Source organism: Lithobates pipiens, unplaced genomic scaffold (genome assembly GCF_037356315.1).
Source record: "Lithobates pipiens isolate NorthernLeopardFrog02 unplaced genomic scaffold, aLitPip1_a1.2 Scaffold_16, whole genome shotgun sequence".
Taxonomy (NCBI): domain Eukaryota; kingdom Metazoa; phylum Chordata; class Amphibia; order Anura; family Ranidae; genus Lithobates; species Lithobates pipiens.
This window is the reverse complement of record NW_027507748.1, coordinates 274764441-274775940: the sequence shown is the minus strand read 5'-3', so window position 1 is coordinate 274775940 and position 11500 is coordinate 274764441. Positions and strand designations below refer to the sequence as shown.

The window sequence follows — 11500 nt, the reverse complement described above, 5'->3', positions numbered from 1 at the left end:
GGATATCATATGATGACCTCCTGGCATAGTAAGCCCACACTGTAGCAGTCATTCGGCTATAGCGTGGGCGGGAAGTGGTTAAAATATTTTCCTGACCCTTATATTGATCCAAAGCCTTCAATGTTTTTTGAGTAACTAACCTGGAAAAAGCAAGCAGATCAATTTTTGACTTTAACCTTACTTCACTAATTCAGCACACTTCAATCTTTCATACTTTACAACCAAGAAGACCACTTTGCACACTGGTGAGAACGGACTGCTTCAACGCCACTATATCTTGTATTGGATGTATGGTTTTGCTATGCATCAGTTGTGGTTTAAAGGAAATAGCTGCAACATTACTGAAATATATAGATGGACTTGAGTGTATAGGGTTGGGTCTTGATAAGCAAGAGAGTTTTCCCTATTTCTTGCAGATGTACAGTGACTGATCAACTAATGAATTGTGTTAAGCTGCACTTTAAGAATATATGCTAATTACCATTTGGCACTATGCATTGCATTCTTGAGATCGCCCCGTACTTGTTGCCCATGTTCAGTTCTTGCAAATCAGTATGGGAAAGGATTACAAAGTTCAAAAGAAAATTAGACAAACACATTTTGGTCCTAAAACATTTTTTTTTCATTTATTAATTGCTCTAATGTCGTACACATAAGAAAATACCAAAAGGCCTTATGAGTAAGGCTGGCATTATGTACAGTGGCTCCTCCCACAGCAGGATTCAGTGATGCTCATGCTGGAGGCTGCTTGCGGCCACCATAGTTTGTTCATTACAAAGACAAAGAATAAAAGTGATTAGCCTTCATCACGCAAACCATTCAAGTATCTTAGTACAAAGGTTAAATAATTGGGATCATTCCAGATGAGATTTCACTCCAGTATATTCAGACGTGCAAGTTGCGGGCAGTAAAGCCCCTTGGAGAAATGGAAATCGCTCACAATAACAGCCATACAAAGGGAGAAGTACCCTTTTGTGTAGAAAACAAAAATCTAAGACATTACATACATGAACATTGGCAAGATGAGAACCAATGGGCCTGAAAACAAAAAAGTTTAACAGTACTTATTATAAGGATCATTATTACAATTGAACAGCAGTCTAGGATTCCAAACTCCCAAAGAATTAACAAATATGAATAAATTAGTGTGAATTGTCAAATATTTGTTCCCAATATGCATTCTAAGAACATCTGCTCATACATACACAAACATGTACTATTCAAGCCAAACAATTAAAAGAGTATAATACAGCACATTCATATGTAAAAGTGTTATAATAAGAAAAACAGTAATTGGGCCTATCCACTTAATTAATTCATTTCTAGATGGTTGTACATCTCTAAGTACCTTCAATTATTTTCAATGCCATACAAAGTTTAGCCAGGAGAAATATGTAAATAAACTTCTGCACCGTTTCCACGAATGAAGTGCAGACAGGTGTTTTCATTTTCTGTTTCACAAAAGTGATCAAAAAGTGTGTCAAGCAGAAACTAATCCATATGAATAGATGCAGCCATTATGCATACCACAGGTTTTATTACTCCAGTGTCATGCAGACATGCTGGAATATAAACCATGCTGCCACACAATGACATCACAGAGACACAATCTTTATGCCAACCTTAATTACTTCACCGCTTAGCTGTGAACATGGAAAAGAAAGAATATATTTTATAGGACTGCTGAGGATTGAGGCCTCTAAAATGACTTGTGGTATTATTACAAGAGGAAATATGGCATGGTCTAGCAGATTTATCACCATTTCATTTATATGCTTTTTCTTAGTGCAAGGTCTTGCATATGCATAAAGATGAAACAAAATGGCAGCAAGTTTTAGAAATAACAAAACAAAAAAAAAAACTACAAAACAAATGAGTTGGGGCTGTGTTTCTATCATGCATGTGTTTGATATTTAGGCCAGTTGTGCCAATTTATCCATATTTTGCATCTGAATACAAACCTCAACGTTCACACTCAAAATTCAAGGGTCCAAGAAGGCACGTTTAGAAATCATTTTCTGTTTGGTTTCTCCTTGTATACATATTTGCTGCCCATTTTAAATTGATGCTTTAGATGGTACAAATGCTGTATTTGGGCAGGAATGTAGTAACAGAGGGGTATGAGAAATTGCTATGCCCAACTGTCTGGACCCCTTACTCCATAAAACATAGCACCAGGCAAAATTAGTTATTGCTATATATGCACCACAGGTCATCTTTGAAGAAAAGCTATTCAAAAAGGCAATAGGAAAGATCTTAAAAGAAGAAAATACTCAACCTATCTTCACTGAAACAGAAAATATTTCTACACTATAAGTCAAGAACTATTAAAATAATAATAATAAAAAAAAAAAATCAAGATTAACCTTTTATTGGCTTTCTAGCCAACATGTTTGTAGTAGGGAACTGTACCAGCTAGTTCTTCTTTTAGTCACAATTCTATAGTATATCAATTTCATGTGACCAAATCCATGAAAATGTACGAGTTGGAAAAATAAAATCAGTTGCAACAGCACAATTTTAACCAGATTTTCCAGCAGTATGGCTTATTTTTATACAAAAACAAGTTATTTTTTTCCATACCAGAAAGGTGCATAACATATAACAGAAGTCTAATGAAAATAAAATGGTGAGATTCAAAGCAATCTAATAAAATGTGATATCTATTGTAGAAAGGTAGAAAAGAAAGTGCAACAAAGAAATATATACACCTGGCAGCTGGAGCTGAGTGGCCCATTCAACTTGTGTTCAAATCCCATTTTTTTTTCCTACCACACATTTATGTGGTCAGGAACACATATCAGATACATGCAGACCCACTGCTTCCAAACAGATGCAATGCCTGAAATTTCAACTGAAGCCAAGCAGATGTGTTTGTAAAATGGACTAGATGTTAGTAACACTTGAAAGCACACTCCAATGATATAATGTGCTAACTCTAACTATTCATAATTATAGACATAAGGGTATCTAACTTTGTTTAGCAGTCAAGACAGTGTGTTTTCATTGTGTGTCTATTTTACCTGGGTAGAAAATCTGCACAAATCAGTTTGAAAACTTCACTTTGGCTAAGGGGAGTCAAAAAGCCAAGCAAAAGGTTTTACTTTTACTTAAAGATAAAAAAATATATATAAAAACTAAACCAAGTATGTTTACGCTATTATTTACCAATACGAACCTTACTAGCCTTTCATTGAAAAATGAAAAGAATAAGTCACATGTACCACTTGCCAAAAACATGAATGATTATGAGATTTCGTACACACAGGCGTGCTTCCATGTGTCTTCAGGCACAAGATTCAGTTAACCACTCTTTAAAACAGAGCTCAGCAGTTAGTGAAAATTGAGTTTCCCAAAATGTTACAGAAAAACTCTTGTCTAATTAAAAATTAGGACGGTTTTAAAATAATGGGCTGTTGAGATCACTAATGGCCTGGTGTGCCAATATGTTTTCATACATAAGGCCATACACTGAACCAATCTGTGGTTTTAAAGCTTTAATTAAAAAAAAAAAAAGTTCTCCCAATGAGCAGGCATGAAGAGTTATTACCATTACGAGCCTGTATTACATCCCTGTTGGTTTTGCTTGGCTTGTGCTGCCCAGAAATTCCTTTAAGAGCACTCTGACAGGAAGAAAACTCTTAGTTGGGGCATAGCCTTGTATATCAGTTGAAATGTGAAACCAATATCACAGGGGCTCACAAAAGGCTGTGCTGGATAAAGTAGTAAGATCAGGGACCTTATAGGAACCCGTCCTTAGGCAACATTTTTAGTTTTAAACATCTAAAATGTTTAAAGATGCTGAAGATTGAAGAAATTACTGAAAATGATCAAACATAACAATGGGGTTATTCAAAAAAGTCTGGATACAAATAGTAATTATTGTAGTTCTTTAACTGCGGCCCACCAAACAGAACACTTGGATTGGTGCTGAACACAACACAAGGTCCAAGCGTCTTCCATGAAACCATGGTTGCCATATACTGGAGGGTGAACTGTGAGCTTTTATAATCTGTGTACTGGCCACTGAGCTCTGAGATAAAATGGCGACTGAAACTCAGCTATGATATATCATGGAAACTGCAAAAGTGCTCGAGTTTATAAGCCCTTGTATATAAAAAAAAAAAAAAAAAAAAAAAAAAAGGAACACCAAGTGTCAAAAGTTTGTAACAATAAAATGTAAACATTTTCTCTGGCTTGAACTTGCCCATTTACAGGTGCATACAGAAAACTGTTTCCCCTCAGTTCAGCCTGCACCCTAAAAAGTCTGAGCATTTTAGTGGCTGTGATTTCATTTAAGAGATTGGCTCCATTTAATTTTACCCATGTTTACGACTGTATGGCAGATAGATGGGTTTACAACATTGAGAAGAGGACTGTTTATGAAAGGAAATTATGAACATTAAAGTCCTTGGTTATGTGAACATACTTATCAAGGTATGGTGAAAAAATATTTATCACTGAACTGTACCGTCTTAATTATCATCGTACACACATTTTCCGTACCTTTGTAAAGAGTTGCGTAGCTATTTTACAGTTTCTTGTTAGTGTAAAGATTTTTTTTTTTTTTTTTTATACAGCGCAGCATATAAATCAAAGTAAGAATCCCAGCCTTAATATACATCAGTGCTCATCATCAATGTATAGAGATATTCAGCATGATTAAACAGTTCAATGCATTCATTATCCATGTGCAGACATCTTCTGCCATATCAGACCATCATCCAGTGAGTTTAAAGGACAGGGTGTGGTAAGGGACTCTATATGGAACAACCACCACTGTATCTTCAGGAGAGCAACTTATTAATTCATTACATCTCTAAGGCTAGAATCCACATTGTTAAGGAACAAAGGTCGATTGTACCAGTCATCAAATGCATATCCAAATATCACTTAAAAAAAATAAATCATTCACTAGAAGATAAATACAGGATAATATATAGCAGCTTTAAACTAGTACTGACTAAAAATGTTAGTGTGGTGGTACAGATGGCACATCAGTAGCGCCAAATATACTGAAGTTCCTTTGGGCAGGCAAAATACACAATGTTCTTCCAGAGCTGAACTCTGCTAGGGAATGAGAAAGTCACCAGGTTGGAAGAGTTGAGACTTTTCTGTTTCATGTACAGAAAAAAAAAATGACAATCTTGCCCAATTAGAAATGGTCATGTAAAAAGGAGGATTGATGATAGAAAAAATGTACCCTCCTAAATAGATACAAACTAACACCCACTGCTCCATAAAAAAGAAAAAAAAAAATAGGATGACTGCATAAAGTCCAGTTACATGGCCCTTTGTAGACATCTGTGTGAAGCACAATGCTTGGCATTTTTAACATATGTAATAGCACAGGAAACAAATTTAGCAAAGAGAATGTAAGTATCCCCTACATCATACAGCTTAAACGGCCAGCACCATGTAGATGCTTTAAGGACTAGTTGATCCAGTTCCAGGATCTATAAGACCAGCTTTATTTTTACACTCGAAGCCTTAACTCGTGCCTGAATATTTTGTAAAATTCAGTACAACTACTAGGAGGTGCCTAGTAATTGTAAAATGCCATTGGAAAGATACCATACCACTAGTTCGAATATAGGTAGAGGGTTGTTCATGTGCTCCTGTTGTTCCAAATCTATCAAAAATAAAAAAGCCTCACAATGCCTTCAATGGGCTCCTGAACTACTACCATCATCCTCAAAAGTGCTACATTAGTTGTGACGGGGAAAAACTGTGCAGTTATCCCCAGTAAAAAAAAAAAAAATGGTATGGGGCACAAAGCAAGCAGTCTTATGACTGCTGGAATTCAAACACATGTTTGAGAGTCTTGTTAAAGGAAGAGTTAACTTCAATCTCTTTCCCTGCATATCCTTAAGGTTTCCTTGGAAAAACAACAGAGGGAGGGAAAATAACTGATCCCTTTTAAAAGCCACTGACAAGTTTGACATTTTTAAAATGGTACAGGGCTATTCCATTTTCTGAGTCAGTCAAGGCTCTGGTTATATCTTCTTTTCCTAGTAGAGGTGGTATCGGAGGAAAAAATCAAGAACTGCAGAGGTCCATCGACTGCAATACGTTGTCCAGAACTGGAAAAGTAAACATGGCAAAGATCAATAACTGAAATAAAAAAACAAATTAAAATAGTTTAACTACTTCAGCCAAAACTTTTTTACTTCTGGGTAGAGTGAAAAGTGGCCCACCTTTCACAATTATCATGGGAACAGGAGGTGAGAAGAAATGTCCCAATTCAGGAAATCTGTCCTATTGACAAATTTTCAATGTGTTAGTACAAGACCCCTTTCACACCAGGGCACTTTTCAGGCCTTTTAGCACAAAAAAAAAAAAAAAAAAAATAAAATAAAAAAAAAGCACCTGTAAAGCGCCTCTCAAGCCACCCCAGTGTGAAAGTCCAAGTGCTTTCACACTGGAGCGGTGTACTTGCAGGATGGGGAAAAAAAAAAAGGCCTGCAAGCTGCATCTTTGGGGTGGTTGGGGTGTGGCGTTTACACCGCTCCCAAAACGCCCTTCCCAATAAAATTAATGGGCAGCGCTGCCGAAGCGTCTGCAAAGCAATTCGGCAGTGCTGCAACACGGGCTCCATTAACCCTTTCTTCAGCTGCTAGCAGCAATTAAAAGTGCCCCGCTTATGTCCGAAAGGTGCCAATAAAACTACTGCCGCCCGCACCACCCCAGTGTGAAAGGGGTCATAAGCAGGTCTGTGATAATTTTGTTTGCTTTTACCATTTGTTTGTCATGTACTCACATTGACTTTAGATCTTGTTCACATGGGGGCGTTTTAATCCATGCCCTGTAAAGGGCCACGTTCAGTAGCATGGGAATGCACAGGTACTGCATGCATCCTCATGCCGGCAGTCCCATAGCTGTAAATTGGGATGCAGTGGCTGCATGAACACAGCCGCTTCCCCCAATGTGCTAATGTTGTGTGCGTCCGCACGATTGTGTCACTAAGGCCCCATTGACACCTGAGCGTAGTGTTTTCAGGCAGAATGCCACGTGATTATGGCACGTTTTTTAGCGCGAAAAGGTCACCAAGGTAAAACGCAGAAAAATTGCCAAATCTGTCCAAAAAAAAAATAGTTCAGCTTCAGGCATTTATGGAGATGGTTCAGGTCTCCCCTCCAAGAGAATAATTGATTTTTTTTTTCCTTCCAGCGTCAGGCTTCAAGCTACAAAACGCTCAGGTGTGAATGGGGACTAGGGATTATGTCCATGCAGGCTCGGTCTCCCAACAGAATGCAATAGGACTGCCCACACAGGGATGCACACAGCACCTGTGCATCCCCATGCTGGTAAAATATGGCCCTGAACAGGACACAGATTAAAATGCCCCATGTGAATGAGGCCTTAGGGAGGGGGGAAAAAAAAAAAAAGCAGACTGCGCAAGGATCTCAAACTGACCTTAACTGGCAAAAAAACAACAAAAAACCCTATGTCCAGTAACCATATCTTCCTACCCTCACTTTGAGAAATGGGTGAAAATCCTATAAGAAGGGGCGCAGAACACAATAAAAACCTAATTTCCACTTTAAATAAACTGAAAATGCAACTTTATCTGAATGGTCAGGGTCACGGACCAAAATAAATGGGGCTAAAGTCGTTTTTAAATTCCATTTCCACTAGCAACCAAAATCCACTTCAAGTCTGAAGTACTCCAAGGATACTGGTAGAAAGAAAAAATAGGAATTTTGACTTAACTGGAAATTTCTTATAACACAAATAGTATTTATAGACCATGGGTTACATGCAAACTACCTTCAAGTGATTGTACACTTAAAAAAAACTCATAACGCATGCATGGGGTGGAAACTGTGTATAAAGGGCAGTCGCTCCTCAGCTGGATAGCGAGGAGAGCAAGCTGGCTGATCACCCGGGACTCAGGAGCAGTGGGGCATGCAAGGGCTGCATATGGTCATTCCCAATAGAGGAAAAGTTTTTTCCCCAGTGCTAGACTGAATTTTTATTAGCATTTTATTGCTAGACTATTGTTTAGCAATTAGTGCATTGAAATAGTGCCTCTGCTGTGTGCTTAGGACTATGCCTCCCAAAAAGGCCAGTACAAACACCTCAAAAAAAGTACCATAAACATCACCCCAGGCGCTGAGAACTCCAATCGTGCCTCCACACTGTCATCTTTTCCTGAAATACCAGAAGTGGCTAGCCAGGGTGAGTCATTGGAACCAGTTGGTGTTTCAGTTGCTTCTCACATCTCAGCCACTGTATATGTGACTGAAGACGCCTTTTCCTCCGCCCTGTTGGGGTTAGAGAAAATACTAGCAGCTTTAATCGCATCCTACATCCAAAAGGTATAGGAAGCATGGTAGATCCCCCTCCCCCACCTCAGACCCTTTATAAAGGGAACAGTGTGTAGAGGCTGAGATGTTACCCTCAGGCGATCAGGAGGAAAGACAGACCGATGAGTCCTCTGTGGAGGAAACAACGGTGGATGAACCATTTTCAGAGTTGCAATCTGAGAAATTGCTCGTACAATCTCTTAAATGGTTCGTTCTGCTTTCAAGCTACCCCTAACGTAGTCAGCTGAAAGATACGTTTCTTTTTTGGGTTCCCTAAATCCTCCACAGGCTTTGCATGCGTTTCCTGTCCATGTATTACTAGAACAGCCTATTTATGCTGAATGGGATAACCCGCATAAGCATTTTCTCCCTACAAAGAGATTCGCAGTACTCTATCCCATGGAGGAGAAATTCACCAAAGATGGAAAGTGCCAGCAGTAAACGCTGCTATATCCAGTGTGAATGAAAGTCTAACCTGTCCAGTAGACAATGCACAAATGCTTAAGGATTCAATGGATAAAAGGTTGGAATTCCTGTTAAAAGCCTCTTTTTCTTGGGCAGGGTGGAGTTACTCAGCCTGCAGTCGCTGCAATAGGCATCTGTCAATCCCTAAAAAGACCAGTTTAGACAGGCCTTTAAAGGAGGTTCCTGTACAACAAGCCCGGGATTTGGCCCAACTGCCAAGAGCATAATGTTTTGTCATAGACGGCATTAAAGATTCTATTCACCAGGCATCTCGCCTTGCGCTTGTGTTAGTACACATGCGTAGGATACTGTGGTTGAATAATTGGTCAGCCAGAGAACCATGCAAAAGGCTCCTGGCTGGTTTTCCTTTTCATGGGGATCGGCTATTTGGGGATGATTGGGGACAATACATCCAAAAGATTTCAAGTGGGAAAAGCATTCTTTTGCCAGTCAAAAAGAGGAATAAACGCCCTTTATTTAAGCGGGTTCTTTCTCCAGTGTCAAGTTCATCTGCCTCTAGGCAGTTGTGACGGCCTCCTCCATCAGAGTCTAGAGGAAAGGCCCAGGCACAGAAGTAGCCCTGGGGGCGGAAACCAGCAAAGCAGAATTATAAAGCCTCATTATGAAGGGGTGCCCCCGCTCGCTAGGATTGGGGGAAGACTTCTGCAGTTCTCAGAAGTCTGGCAAGAGGAAATTCAGGACAGATGGGTCATCTCCACGTTAACTCTAGGGTACAAACTGGAATTTCTGGAGTTTCCACTATCTCGTTTTCTGAGGTCAAACATTCCCAAGATCCAGAGAAAAGGCAATCTCTGTTTCAGGCGTTAGACCGATCACTGGCTCAGCGGGTCATCATGCAAATCCCCACAGAAGAGCAAGGTTTGGGGTTTTATTCAAACCTTTTTACGGTACCAAAACCAAATGGAGATGTCAGACCCATTTTAAATATAAAGAATCAAAAACAGTTCCCGATTATACACGCTTTTCTCATGGAGTCGATCAGGTCGGTGGTTTCTATCATACAAGGAGGAGAACTTCTGGTCGTCTATAGAAAATCAGGGATGCATATCTGCATGTTCCTATATTTCCCGCTCACCAAAGGTTTCTGCGGTTCGAGGTAGAACAGCATAATTTCCAATTTGTAGCCTTGCACTTCGGGCTGGCTACAGCACCCCGGGTATTTACAAAGGTTCTGGCTCCACCTCTAGCCAGGCTAAGGGCGCAGGGCATAACAGTCTTGGCATACCTAGATGATCTATTGCTAATAGATTACAACCAATTACCTGGAAAATCTAGGTTGGATTCTTAACCTAGAGAAGTCTTCCTTAAAACTGCTAAAAAGGCTGGAGTACTTGGGACTGATCATAGACATAGCCCAGAAAAAGGTGTTTTTGCCTCAAGCAAAGGTCAACGCCATAAGAGAGCTGGTGCAGATGCTCGGGTCAGAAAAAGATTCCTCTTTGGATTTACCTTTGCATGATGTTGTTAGAAAAGATGGTGGCTTCATTCGAAGCAGTTCCCTATGCCCAGTTCAAGACTGTTGCAAAACAATATCCTTTCTGCTTGGAACAAAACGTGTCCCCAAGGGTGTCCCAGAGCCTCAATTGGTGGTTGGTGACCCGGAATGTAATAAACAGAAAATCCTTCAGACCAGTTATCTGGGAGGTGGTAGTGACAGATGCCAGTCTTTTAGGTTGAGGCGCAGTACTAGAAAAGACGACTGTCCAGGGACAGTGGTCAAGAACCGAAAGAACTTTACCCATCATTATCCTAGAGATTTGGGCAGCGCGTCTGGCTCTGAAGGCCTGGACATTCAGGTTACAGGGTTGTCCTGTCAGGATCCAATCCAACAATGCAACGGCTGTGGCTTATATCAATCCCCAAGGGTGCAGCAAGAGTCTCCAGAGACTTGACAGGCAGACTACTGGAGCCACCAGCAGTTTCTCACGGGAGGAATGGTCCCTGTATCCCGCCATTTTTTTGGCTATTTGCCAAAGATAGGGGACTTCGGGCATAGATTTTCTGGCATCCAGGTTCAACATGAAATTGGTCAACTTTGTGTCCAGGACAAGGGATCCACTCGCATGTGGTACAGATGCATTGGTGACCCCGTGGGATCAGTTCTCACTGATTTATGCATTCCCCTTATTCAGTTGCTGCCACAACTTTTTTGCAGGATCAAACTGGAAAGAAAGCCAGTAATTCTTGTAGCCCTAGCATGGCCCAGAAGGTCCTGGTATGCAGAAATCTTAAAGATGGCGCTGGGGGATCCATGGCCCCTTCCACTACGTCCAAACCTACTCTCGCAAACTCTAAATTTAATGGCTTCGCTATTGAAACCCACATTCTGAAGAAATGTGGGCTATCCGGGTCAGTTATCTCTACCATGATTAATGCAAGGAAGCCAGCTTCCAGAGACATATACTGTATTAGTCTGGAGGGCTTACGCTTCCTGGTGTGAATTTAAGGGTTGGCACCCTCGGAAGTATAGCATAGGCAGAATTCTTGCCTTTCTACAATTAGGGGTAGAGATGAAGTTGGCCTTCAGTACTATTAAGGACCAAGTCTCAGCCTTATCAGTCTTATTTCAAAGACCGCTTACTTTGCATTCTTGGTCTGGGTTTTTATGCAAGGGGTGATGTGGCTTAATCCGCTAGTTAGATCACCTTTGAACCCTTGGGACTTGAACTTCATTTTGTCAATGTTACAAAAACAGCCCTTTGAAC

At 40.2% G+C, this 11500-nt stretch overlaps 1 protein-coding gene across 1 annotated transcript in view; it reads right to left on the bottom strand.

Moving 5' to 3' along the window:
- Positions 1-598: 598 nt before the first annotated feature.
- The window catches only part of ANKS1A (ankyrin repeat and sterile alpha motif domain containing 1A), a 171607-nt gene continuing 160705 nt past the window's right edge, over positions 599-11500 (bottom strand). The window contains 1 exon segment of the mRNA XM_077484450.1: positions 599-6083. The gene's annotated coding sequence lies outside the window, so the exon portion shown is untranslated.